The sequence below is a fragment of the Ambystoma mexicanum genome, chromosome 4q (assembly GCF_040938575.1).
Source record: "Ambystoma mexicanum isolate Mex_15411 chromosome 4q, UKY_AmexF1_1, whole genome shotgun sequence".
NCBI lineage: Eukaryota > Metazoa > Chordata > Amphibia > Caudata > Ambystomatidae > Ambystoma > Ambystoma mexicanum.
The window spans coordinates 863,357,456-863,370,309 of NC_090928.1; the positions used below are offsets into that span (position 1 = coordinate 863,357,456).

The 12,854-nt window shown below is 43.4% G+C and overlaps 1 long non-coding RNA gene across 1 annotated transcript in view; it reads right to left on the minus strand.

Annotated features, from left to right (window-relative positions):
* Window positions 1-11,535: 11,535 nt before the first annotated feature.
* Window positions 11,536-12,854, minus strand: part of LOC138468033 (uncharacterized) — a 117,555-nt gene continuing 116,236 nt past the window's right edge. The window contains exon 3 of the long non-coding RNA XR_011268183.1: window positions 11,536-12,666. This is a non-coding gene — a long non-coding RNA (uncharacterized lncRNA). The remainder of the gene's footprint in view (window positions 12,667-12,854) is intronic.

Sequence of the window (12,854 nt, forward strand, 5' to 3'; positions counted from 1 at the left end):
CAGTAAGTCTTTCTTTGGCCTGTTTTGGGTTCATTTATTCAGTTTTACAAAAAGTAAAATCTGGTGTTGTTTTAAAATGCCGGCTTTTGGATAGTGGTGAGTACTGGTAATCCACCCATTTTTGGGATTTAAGAAATGAATTCCCCACAGTTATGGGTTTGCTTTTGGCAATCAGCATTGCCACTCCCAATGGTTTCAGACTACTGTGTGGGTAGTCCAATGGTGGTTTTAGGCAGTGTCCTTCTGTGCCCATAACATCGGCAAAAATGGGTGGCAGCCTATTCTTCATGCACTTCCCTGGGCATTTTCTGGGAAACTCTGGCCATCATGATGTTTTCCATGTCAGTACTGCACAGTTTTGAGGTAGGGCTTGGATGCGTGGATAAAAACATCCCACACAACATAGTCAAAACCTTAAAGACAAACTAGTGAACACCAAACCTCACCGCAAGAAGAAACTCACAGACCGTATTGGAAGATTTACTTGCCTCAACTGCAGTAACTGCAACTATATCATAAAAGGAACAATTATCAATCATCCACACTCTGGAGAAAAATCAAATTAAGAGATTGTGCGACTTGTGACACCCAAAACATCATTTACGGGATCAAATGCCCATGTGGATATTTCTATGTAGGTCAAATACAACGCACGGCGAACACTCATTGGAACGAACATAGATCATGTATCAGAAACCGAACAGTTACCTCAGCAGTAGCAAGACATTGGTGTGAGAAACGTCACAGTTTGGCACAGATAAAATGTGTGATCCTGGAGGTGGTACAAAGATACAACAAATATGAAAACTTGCAAAAGCGACTTGACCAACGAGAAACGTACTGGATTGATCGACTGGGCACCCTGGCACCGAAGGGTATCAATGAAGAAATAAACTATATGTGCTATTTGTAATTTTGTAATTTTTTACTTTTTCCCACTGTTTTTAGGGATGCACCTTGCTGTCTTGCCGTCTGGGATACCCTGTAATCTAAGCGTGTTTCCTTGCTTCAGAACATTAAGCTTTTTATGATGGACACCCTTATATAACAGTTCACTATTTGTGAACAGAGAAATGCACTGAAATATGCCCTAGCTTGGGCTATCAAACACATACCTTAAACACTGCAACTGTTGTTAATTCCCTGTGCTCCGCTGCATATCTTTGTATACTTTACTTGTAATTATTTTTTTACCTTTGCCTTTATGAGGTTCTTGAAGTTATATGCTTGAAATGACATGTTTTTGTGAAACATTCTCTTTTGTTTACCTGACTGCCATTTAGCCTTTCTATGATTGTGTGTGTATTTTGAGACAGGTTCAGCTATAATCACAAACTCTTTCAGGCAACAGGACTCATTTAGATTATAGTGTACCGCTTACTGTGGCTTCGAGATATGTAAGATTTTGTGCTAGCGCGCCAGCCGCTTTTTCTCTTTTGAGAAAGCGCCCGCATTTTGAGTTTTTCCACGTATTACAAAGCTTCCCCGCTCCCTTGGTGATTGTCCCGCCTTCTGTGATGTCATGAAGGTGGGACCCAAGGCGTACGTGCACCTACACGACGCTGTTGGGTCACCATGGAAACATTTAAATACAGAAATAGGCATTCGCGCACGTGCTCGTGCAAATTCAGTTGTCACTGACACAGCGTTGCTGACAGGTAAGGTTGACTCCATTTTCCCCACACTTACGTCTCCAACCAATGTTTCATGTTATTGACTAGTTTCCCTGTGTGGTTTGCAGGAGCCCGCACTTCAACCCGTTGCTTCTCACACATATGGAGAAACATTTGAGAATTATTTGAAACTAAAGGTATGGGAAGCTTTTTATAAACATTGTTTTGCTAATTTGCAGTATAAATAGATAGTTATTGACATAGAACTTTTTTGCTTTTTTCTTTGCATATTTTCTTCGTTGTGGAACACTTGGATCTGGTATGTGTTTAAATCTGTTTATCTAAAACATGGTTGTTATATAATGGTTGACAATTGTTGAAACATTGGTCAATGAAGATAGATCACTGAATTAATGTACCGCCCTGATGAAGGTTTTTGTAACCGAAATGCATTGGCATCTGTACATATAATCCTAGCCTGATTTGATGCAGGCTCATTGAATATGACAGAATAATATTCAAAAAGAGCTACGGAAAAAGGGATGTGAATAAACATTTCCATAAATCCTCACATTTGATGTCGATATTTTATCTTTATAAATCTTGTGGATAAACTATCTGATACATAATTTTCCGAATGTGCAGCCCTCTTTAGGGCCAACTGTGAGCACCGGTTTTTGATAGAGCAGACTTACTCTATCTCTTGGTTCATGAGTGAAAGGGTAAGGCCAGTAGCCGGGTGTAGCCATGATTCTGTGATATCTAGAACATTAAGTTGGTATTCTAGTATCAGGTCATGTGCATCGATGGCGTGAGCTCCTAAGTACCAAATGTTGATCAGCGCACATTTAAGGTTGTGTTGATCTGGTGTAATAGGGGAGTCAGCTAAGCACAGAGGGGGGCAGCTGGACATTTTATGTGAACGGGTGACTGATGGAGGTTCCAAATGGGTATTATGAGGATGGGCAGCAGTAAAGGTCTCGGGGTGGGCCAAAGGGGTGCGAGTCGTACGTCTGGCACAGCTAAGTGATCCTAGCAAGGGGGTTGAGGTAGGAAATGAGTGAGGTGATTAATATTTCCCTGCTATGTCTTTCACATATAGTTAAGCAAGTTTAAAGAAAGCATATTACTGAGCAAGGAAGAAAAACAGTAACTCAAACATATTGTAACATATGCCATTGACTTTGTATTGTTTATTTGCTTGAGCATAGATGTATATTGAATCATTTTAAGTTCTCTTGTGTATGAGACATGAAGTACATTAGAGAGACTAGTCATTCAGGATTGCTTTATTTCGGCACTAGACCATGAAAGCATACACATTCAAATTCATACTAGATAAAAGCCAATGCAGTCCACAAATATATTTATGCATAACACACAGCTTCTAAAAACCATCTGTAAACCAGATCTACATCTGGAACGTCTATTTGGTAAAGTGCAGTGCTATGCTAACACATGACAATTCATAAACACATCACATTAATACATAACACACAGGAATTTAAAGCCTAGAACAACATATTGGACTTCTCTTTGGTAAGGTGCAGTGCAATGCGGACCCATAACCATGACAACATTCAAATTCATACAATTACATATACCCTTGCTGTTAATAAGACACATAATACAAGATTAACGTAACATATGACTTAAAAGCTATTTCAGCATCTCATAGTTATCTATGATTACCCGTTCCATCAAGAAGTGATAGAGGGCAATAGTTCCCTGGGTGGTCCCTATCGCCCTCCTTGAGTATCGGGATCATTTCTTCTGGACGACAGGATTGAGGAACAGTTCCTGATTTGATGGCTGCATTAAATACACAGTAAAGAACCGGGGCCCAAATCTGTGGTTCATCCCTAAAGAAATCAACTAAGACTCTGTCAGGGCCTGGGGCTTCTCTGCCCATCAGAGCCTTAACGGCACCGTCAACCTCTTTCACTGTCACCTCAGTTGGGTTCAACATCTCAGTGGGGTTTATGATTTCCAAACTCTCAACAGGAGGGTCTTCAACTGAATCAGAATGTAGCTCCCCAAAGTGCTTCTGCCATGACAATGATGGCATACTGGAGGGTATATACACTGGAGGGTATATACACTGGAGGGTATATACACTGGAGGGTATTTGGAGCGTGCTGGTCTTTCGCCACCACCATCATCCAAATAAGACAAAGATTGCTCTCTTTGCGTGTAGATGCAAGGGCATTCCATCTATCCTGATTATAAGAAGCCCTTTTTCCTTAATCAATGCTTTATAGGAGGCCCTAAGGACGGGTAACCTCACTTTCTGAACAGACTGGTCATTCTTTACACATGTTAAAATATCCTTTTTTCCCGGCTCTTCACTCTTCGTCAAACCAAATCACGTGCTTAAGTGCCCTCTTTTTAAGTTCTAGCAGACTTAGTAAAGACAGATTGCAGACCTGATATCATGGCCTCAGAGTGACACCAAATCTATTGATTACATAAAGGGGCACCACAAATAGCATCAAGGCCGTCCAATAAAAGGCCATAAACATTGTGCAATCTCCACTGTGCGTTGCTGAACCTCAAAGAGTGTGGCATCCCCCACCTTACACTGTAATGTACACATGAGAGGCTTGTGATCACTCTCATTACACTGGAGGACCCCACAGTTTCGAGCAAGGACCATACTTCAGTGCTAATCAAGATGTAGTCAATTCTCGATTAGCCATTATGACCAAAAAATGTGTTTACAGCAAGTTGATCAGGTTTGAACCTGCCATTACAGGCTCTCAAATTAAGGCTATATTGGATGCACACAACTTCAATGGCCTCAGATGTGTTCTCTGTGGGTAGGTAGCCATCAGAATTGGGATCCCCATACATGATCCTGTTCATCCCGTATCTCGTCAATGTAGTGTAGTGGCTCAAATTGTAAGTTCTGATCACCCAATACCAGTAAAAGAGGCTGGACATTGTACTGGGCACACAACTTGATAATTACATCCTGCATCAATAGTATTGACTTGTTTGGCAGCTTTCTATTCGATCTGTTATCTGATATGATATGGCATTTATAATGCGCCCATGCACAAGTGTTTCAAGCTCCAACAATGCAAGGGAAGGAAAACAGAGGGAGGACAAAAACAACGATCTTACCAGGCTTAGTGACATTCAGATAGCGCAAGTGCAGGGGAGCGGGGAGAAGGGCCATAGGGGGCTGGGAGGATGGACAAGTGCAAGTCAAGGAATCAGGAAACAACAAGTAGTGCAGCCAACGGGTGGCAAGTGTTAGTGTTAGAAGTGCAAACAACAAGTGTCTAATAAGTGCAGGAGAGGGGACTGTAGGGTTACAGATACAGACCAGTAGTGCAGGGGGTGCCAAGAGGCAGTGCCATTGTGCAGCTGGACAGGAAGGGACATGGGCCCTAATTCACAGGGTTGCCAGGTGAGCAGTGCATGTATCAGACCGGAGATCAGCAGGGGAGAAGAAGAGAGAAGGCAGAAGCAAAGAGTAAGGTCTTGAGGTGCTTCCGGAACCAGAGATAGTTCTGCTCAAGTTTCAGAGAGGCACCAGCCAAAGAAAGAGATATGCCCCCAACTCATTGCCTGGAGATCCGACTGATCCTCAATGAGTTGGAGGTGGAGGAGCGAAGAGCTAGAGAAGGAAGATATTACGGTAGTGAGCGTTGGAGGTATTATGGTCCCAGGCCCCGGAAAGCCTTGTGGACAAGTCAGAGGGTCTTGATCTTGTTCCTTGCCGTCACTGGGAGCCAATGAAGATATTTCAGTGCTGGAGAGATACAATCCCTGGGCTTGAGGCCAAGGACAAGTCTTGCAGTCCTGTTCTGGATGATTTGTAGGGGATGAGAGTATAGGCAGGTAGATTTAGAAAGAGGCTGTTGCAGTAGTCCGTCCTAGAGATCTGGAGACAGTGAGCTTCTGAAGGAAGGAGAGGAAAGGAAGAATACCTCTGAGGAGGTGCAGCTGGTAGTTCGACTTCTAGAGACGTCAGTGATGTGATGAGAGAAGGAGAGTGTGGAGTCGAACATGACCCCAAAGTTCTTAGCCTCATGGGTAAGAGCAGGAAGAGGGCCTAGAGTGGGCGGCCAGAGAGTGAGAGGAAAGGAAGGTGCTGGTGAGCTGATGAGGAGGATCTCTGTCTTTCTGGCATTAAGGCAGATATTATTGGCAGCACACCATTCCTGGATTGTGGACAGACAATCTGGGAGAGAGAGAGAGAAGAGGCAGCTGAGGGGAGCCTGAATACGAGCTCAGTGTTATCTGCATTGCACTGAAAGGTGAAGCAGAGCGCAGATATGCAGTGGGCGAGAGGTGCCAGGTATTGTGGTTGAACAGCCAAGGAGAAAGATTAGACTCCTGGGGAACACTGAGGTAGAGAGAGAGGAGAGGAAGGACCCAAGTTGAACCTGGGAGGGCTGGTCAGAGAGAAAGGAGGTCAGCCAGGCCATAGCCTGATCAGTGATACCCAGGTTATCACGGAGCTGGTTGAGCAGAATGGCATGGTTGACTGTATCAAAAGCAGAAGAGAGATTGAGGAGGATGAGGACAGAAGGTTGGTTAGAGTCAAGGTTTGAGAGCAGGTCTTCACAGATGTTCAGGAGAGCAGTTACCATGCTTCTGGCTGCTCTGTAGCCAGACTTAGGGTCATGGAGATGACCTACAGAATTAGTGTGAAGGTTAAGCTGGGAGATGACCAGCTTTTCCAAGAGTTTGCCAAGAAAAGGAGTAATGTATATCGGGCGATAGTTAGCCGGACAGGAGGGGTCGGCTGAGGATTTCTTAAGAAGAGAGTGCACAAGGGAGTGCTTCAGGGGGGAATGGAAGGTTCCAGTGGCAAAAGAGTGGTTGCAGAAGTCGGTCAAGACTGGAGCAAGGGTGTCAATATGGGCCTTGATGGTTTTGGATGAACAGGGAAGAACCTGTTTTGATGAGACTTTCATAGATCGGACTTGTCTAGAATCATCGCCAGGGGTGAACAAAGGAAAGGAAGAGAAGGGAGGAGGAGGGATGGCCACAGGAAGTCCAGAGTAAAAGATAAAGTAGAGGAAGACATGAGTAGAGGAAGAGGGGTGGTCAGGAAGTTAAATAGATCTTAAATATATTAATGGACTTAGCATCAGGAGCAGGAGCAACAAGGTGTTGTAGATCTGCACTACCATTATAGCAATCATTTACAATCCAATTTAGGCCAGAGGCCACCCAGGTCAACAGACCCCCCTTAGGCCTACCTCTGGAGCCTTTAGCTGCAGGAATGGAGAACACACTCTAACTCTGAATCATCTTCACTGCCAATGCCCATTTCTCTTGTCTTGTATACAGATGATGTCAAACCCTCAAATAAATTCCTATCAGCCAGGGTCATCCTGATGTTTACCAATAGCAGCAATGTTCCAAGACAAGACTTTACAGCTATTGCAGTCAAAGAGAATAATAAACAGGAAAGGCTATTTGATCCAAGAACATTACAAGAATAAAGTGACTCTTCAAGGTCAACAAGCTAAAAAAGATAATGTATCAAGGTTAAGTTGTACCAGTATCAACATCTGGAAGTCTTCATCAAAAGGTAAAGACATTTAATCCTATTATAGGGGTGGCATTGGTCAGTACCAATTACTTCTTTCTGGGAAAAGTCAAAGAACATTTTCCACATCTCTATAAAGTTCTGACTTATTAAGCCTGTTATTAGTCTTTCAGTAGAGGTTATTTGACTATGTAAATTAACCAGTCTTTCAGTAATGGAATATTCCTAGTCTTTCAGTATGTAAGAATAATGTATTTAGCTATTTAAGCACAGGCCCATAATAGGTCTGAAATTGTAGAATTAGTCTCACCACATAGCCAACAGGGGTCAATAATAAACCAGAGTGAAAATATTTTGTTGATCCATGAGTGAATCACCCACATGTTTACTGTAATAGGATGATTGGATTTGACTTAACTTTTATGGGATTCGGGTGACAAATTTGTGTTAAGCTTGTGACAATTCATACTGATGAAATATTGCTGTAAACATTGGGTGAAGAGGTCAGACCTTTTTCTGCAAGCCCACGTTCAAAACAAACAAAGTATAAAGTTAATGGAATAGGTCAGAAGTTCGGAATCGTTCCTGCCAGGGATCTCAAAGAAAACAAAGTGTCTAAATTACTAATGACTTGTACCTGGCTTTTCTTTAATATACAAAACCAAAAATAACTCTTTGTTTGTTGGCAGCTGACAAGAAATGACAAGAAATTGTAATCTATAAAAAAACACAATGCAAAATTCACAAACATGAATACAAATAATAAATACACACAAAAGGCTTTTTTTATTTGCATTATTTTGGGACATTAAGTAGTCACCTTATTCACATATGTGCCCTGTGCATTACCAGTGGGCTGTTCTGCAGTACCAACGATGCACTTTCCAGCCGCATTCCATACATTAGTGCCAGAAGCATGTATGACACTCTCTGAACCCAGAGGTCTCTTAATGTAGATATGTGCTTTGTTTTTCCACGGTAGAGAGCTCATAACATTTTAGTCTTACCTGAATGCTTGGCATGAACTGACTCTGCCTCAGCCCTACTGGCCTTTCTGAGGTCAATTATCTTCACCCATTGACTCTCCCTATTATTAAATAAATAGCCTCAGTAGTCCTCATGGAAGACAATTCAGACGAGGGAAACCTCAAACACCCCTAATGCATGACAAACACGTCCCCGGCCCTTTAGGCTTTCTAGGCTTTTCAGATGTCCATGTCTCTTATGAATTCCCTCTATTGCAATATTATATACGTAAATAATACACAATGGGCCTCATTACACGGTAGGCGGTAACCATGGCGCTATTAGCGCCATGGTTGCCGCCGGTACCGTACCGTGTCCGCAATGGTGAATGGCGGAATTACCGCCACATTCCAAGGTGTGTGGTGGCGGTAATTCCCCATTCACCATGGCACTTCCCCATTCCCATTTGAGCCACATTAGGGCTCAATGGGAATGGGGAAGGCGGCAATTACGGTACCGTAATTGCCTCCAAGGTCCCTTTGCGGGCCCGTTACATAACGGCTGGTAAATCCAGCCGTTGAGGTTGGGTCCCGCAAAGGGACCTCATAGTAAGGCGGTAAGGGTTAATGGTCACGGTACCCTTACCGGTGACCGTTAACCCTTACCGCCTTCTGTGTAATGAGGCCCAATGTGATGACCTCTGAATGATGAAAAGCAGACCCAGGCATGCCTTAGATGTGACTGATTCTGATGGTCTGGCATGCAACCTTACAATTCCCCTTTTCAAACGTACTAATTTGACTATGTTCAGAAGTCTTATCCAGATTCAAACCTGGGACCTGCAGGTTACACATAGATCTGTGCATTAGGTCATTAACGTTCTGTTAAGTGCATCAACCTTCTGTGGTATATTATTGCAGAGGTTAATATGCTGTAATTCTTGTATATAAATCACAGATGCACAGGACTCACTTTCGTCTTAAAAACCCCTTCCCACCTAACCTCATCCAACCTGTTTTTCCCTCACCTCTCTCTACCTTCCTGAATTATTTTATGTTATTTGGTGTATGTTTTTTTTTATCAATGAACCTGAACATTCCAGAACTTCTCACACGTTTTCTTGATGTATGGCTTTTAATGGAGATTTTGGCAGATTCACGATGAAAGAGAAATCTGTGGGAATACCCAAATCTACCCGAATCTCACTAGCAGATTAGTGGGAGCCGGTGGATCACTTTTGAGAAAGTTTATCTAGGCTTAGTCACTATTAAGTATGCCAGCTTTGTTTAGTCTAGTAGGCGCCCAATGCCACTGGCATACAACTCTGAATTGGGAGCATTTCAAATGTTCTTCCCTGCGGTCCCCCGTTATGGTGCAGGAGAACTCTGTCCCATTGCGCCCTCATGAATTTGCACAAAGGTTTCTCTTCTCATTTTGATTGGAGGTTCTCACAGATAGTATAATGATAAAACGTATGAATAAGTGGCGTAACATGCTGGAGTTACAACTTTATTATTACCCCATTTAGAAAACACATCAGTGATGGGGGTGCTACGGAGGGGTGCTGTAAGCTTTCTGGTCACATGCTCGAAATAACATTTCACTTCTAAATAATGCCAATTAAGTTTCTTTCCTGGAAAGAATGGAGACTTCAGGACATCAAAAGAGAGGATACCCTTCCCATTGTCTCTTTTATATTTAATACCTTTAGTTTGTCTTGTGTGTCCCACATGAATGTTTGTCCTGAAATGCGTAGCTTGTTGTTAACCCCTGAAAGTGTGCCTCTTGGTGATTATGTGAGTTTTGAGTGCATTGTGGACCTTCTTCCAGCCACACCTGACACAATCAATACACGGATGTGCAGTAGTTTAACCTATTTTAGTACTGACCTGTCCATACCGGATTTACACATGCGTTTATCAATATAAAACCATTTAGGAATCTATAGTTATTATTATAATTAATGTATTTATTGAGCACAGACCTAGCTTTGAGAAGCAACAGAGCGCTTTTCAGAGGTACATATGCAGATACATAACGGAGCACTTTACATGGGCGTACAACATTACAGATGCATAACGCAGCGCTTTTCAGAGGTAACAACCAAACAGATATACAGCGGGGGTAGGATACAGAGGGGCACACAGGAGGGGTACAGCTGTACTGGGTGTCGGGGAGATGAGGGGCGGGCAGCATCTAGCGAGTCAGGCGGAGTGAGGGGCGAAGGTGATGGCCTAGGTGTTGAGGAGCAGAGAATCTTTGAAGAGGTGGGTCTTGAGTTCTTTTCTGAATTGTAGGGTCGTGGGGGCGAGTCTGATGCCGGTGGGGAGGGGGTTCCATAGTCTTGGGGTGTAGGCAGAGAAGGCTTGTTTTCTGATACTTTCCTTTCACCAGCAGTGGATTTCAAGTCTGCACGTGTCCTGGCTTCTGGTGGTGCGCGGTCCGCCAGAGATGCTGAGTTTCTCTGAGAGGTAGCTGGGTGACTTGAGGGCGACTGCATTATAGAAGATACAGCAAGACTTGAAGGTGATTTGTGCATGCAGTGGAAGCCAGTGACGGTCGATGAGGGCGGGTGATGTGGTCATATCTTTGTAGACCCTTGATGAGGCGTGCAGCTACTTAAGAGAATGCCTTACTGCTAAGCAGTGAAAGGTGGCAAGTAAGCCAATGTAGTCCCAACTTAGGTAGTTTGAAGCCACCAGTAGCTTTGTAATATTGACTCTTTCTGCAGTGTTACCCATCTTTACTGAATAACAATGACCGTGAAGAGTCTGGGTTCATAGGGAGCATTCCATTCTGAAGACAGCAGCATCACACATTTGCACTTTTTGGGCCATAACTCACTAGGAGAGGTTTAGTGTGCTTCACCTGGAGATGTCAGATAGAATGGGTTCACACGATTTTTTTCCCCAAACAGGGAAAACACAAATCTTGAACGTGGTCAGAATTCATGAATTCCCAATCACCCCTTCCCAGTGAAACAGAGTGTGAGGGCGAGTGGGGTATGGCTAAAGGTGAGTGGGGGGCTCAGTTGTGGTAATGGAATGACCCCACTCGCATGAAGGGTAAAGAGGTGGGAGGAAAGGTGACAAGAATACGTTCAGGAAAAATGGTCGGGAAAATTGTATACATGCGGATAAAACGTCTTCCCAAAGCATGTTTTATAATCAGGGTTTACATGTAATCTCTATATGGCACATTTCCTTTAACACCAATACTGTCAGGAACGGAGTGGAAAGGCCCCATCTGAATCCGGCCCACAGCCGCCTTCATCTTGTGGAACAGATGCATAACATACGCTTTCACTGGCCGGCCTAGTACTGCATATTTGATGCCTACTATCTACTCTTCTCCCCCTTCCTCTGTGCTTGCTCTCATATGGCTGAATGGCTCAAGCACTGTGATTGGGCCTTTATTTGACCCCGCCCATCACCCCCATGCCTTTTATATATCCACAATAACAAACTCGCAGGTTAGATAATTAAGGTAGTTAAGTAGAGGCTCTTATTCGGGCCAAACAGTCCCTCCCATGTGTTTATTTAAGAGCATTGCGCGGCAAATCTTTTCCAACCTGATATGGTCTCCTCTGGGGGCACGTGGAACATGTCGGTAGTAAACAGGAGTGGTGAGTGCTCAGTGGCGGTAGCAGCAGTCCCTGGGGGCGAGCATTGCGCGGGAGCGGTTGAAGATAGAGGGGGCAAACAGGAAACGATGGGCCTGATTTATAATGGCCAAACACTCATAGAATAGTCGCTCTGTGAATCAGGCCCACCGTGAGCAGAAACTTTACAGGCCATTCCAAATATAAAAAGAGCCGGCAGAAAATGCGTTATAGGTGAAACATCCTAGACTCTTACAGGACACAGATAGGCACATCTTTAGTGATAATCCTCTGAAGTCAGTAAAAAGAATAAGGGCAAACAATAGCAGTGGTAAATATGTTAGTTACTGTCACAAAAAGGACTGATTGCTTGGGACCATTACATAGTAAATCCACCCACCAGAGGGCAGCATTGTCAATATAATACGACAACATTCTGCAGGGAGATGTGTTGAATGAAAGAATATGGACGTATGGAATCTATATGCCCTGTTCTTGAAGGGCAGTTTGTCCAGCAGTAATAATATACAAGAGTAACAGTTATTTCGTTGCTGGACGCGGCCTGGGAAGAGGTTTGTGGTACCGTAAAGCCTGAAAAGCAGTGTCAACTCAGTATCTACTCTAACATTCCATGTATAGTGCTGCTGCAAACGCACATTAAAGCAGATAAAGGCGCTCAAATCTTACCATACATGACCCATCCAAAAATGGGACCACAGAGAATAAACCAGTGGATATGAGCAATGGATGACCCCCTTGCATGTCTTTTGGACCTTACTTAACTTCAGCAATAGCACTTGACCATTTTGTGAATTTCCTGGTGACCACGGGGGTTTGCAGAATGTAGGGTTGTTGTTCTGGGGGGTGAACTCTTCGCTGGAAGAGCAAGGCATCAATCCATTTACTAAGAGCAAAGATGTGCCATGGACATTTGATGGACGCCGCATGTGGTTTCTCGGTGGGGGCACCTGAAACTGCGGAAAAATTACATCACTTTTAACTGTATTTTATTTATATACATAGTTCATTCGAACTTTTCACATACATCAAATTCACAACAGAACAAATTGTATCTCTTCATTCATGAACAACATGTATATTCACACTTCATGCCAATCCGATGTAAACATGAACTTCTAAGACCTGATTTAAAACCTATTAA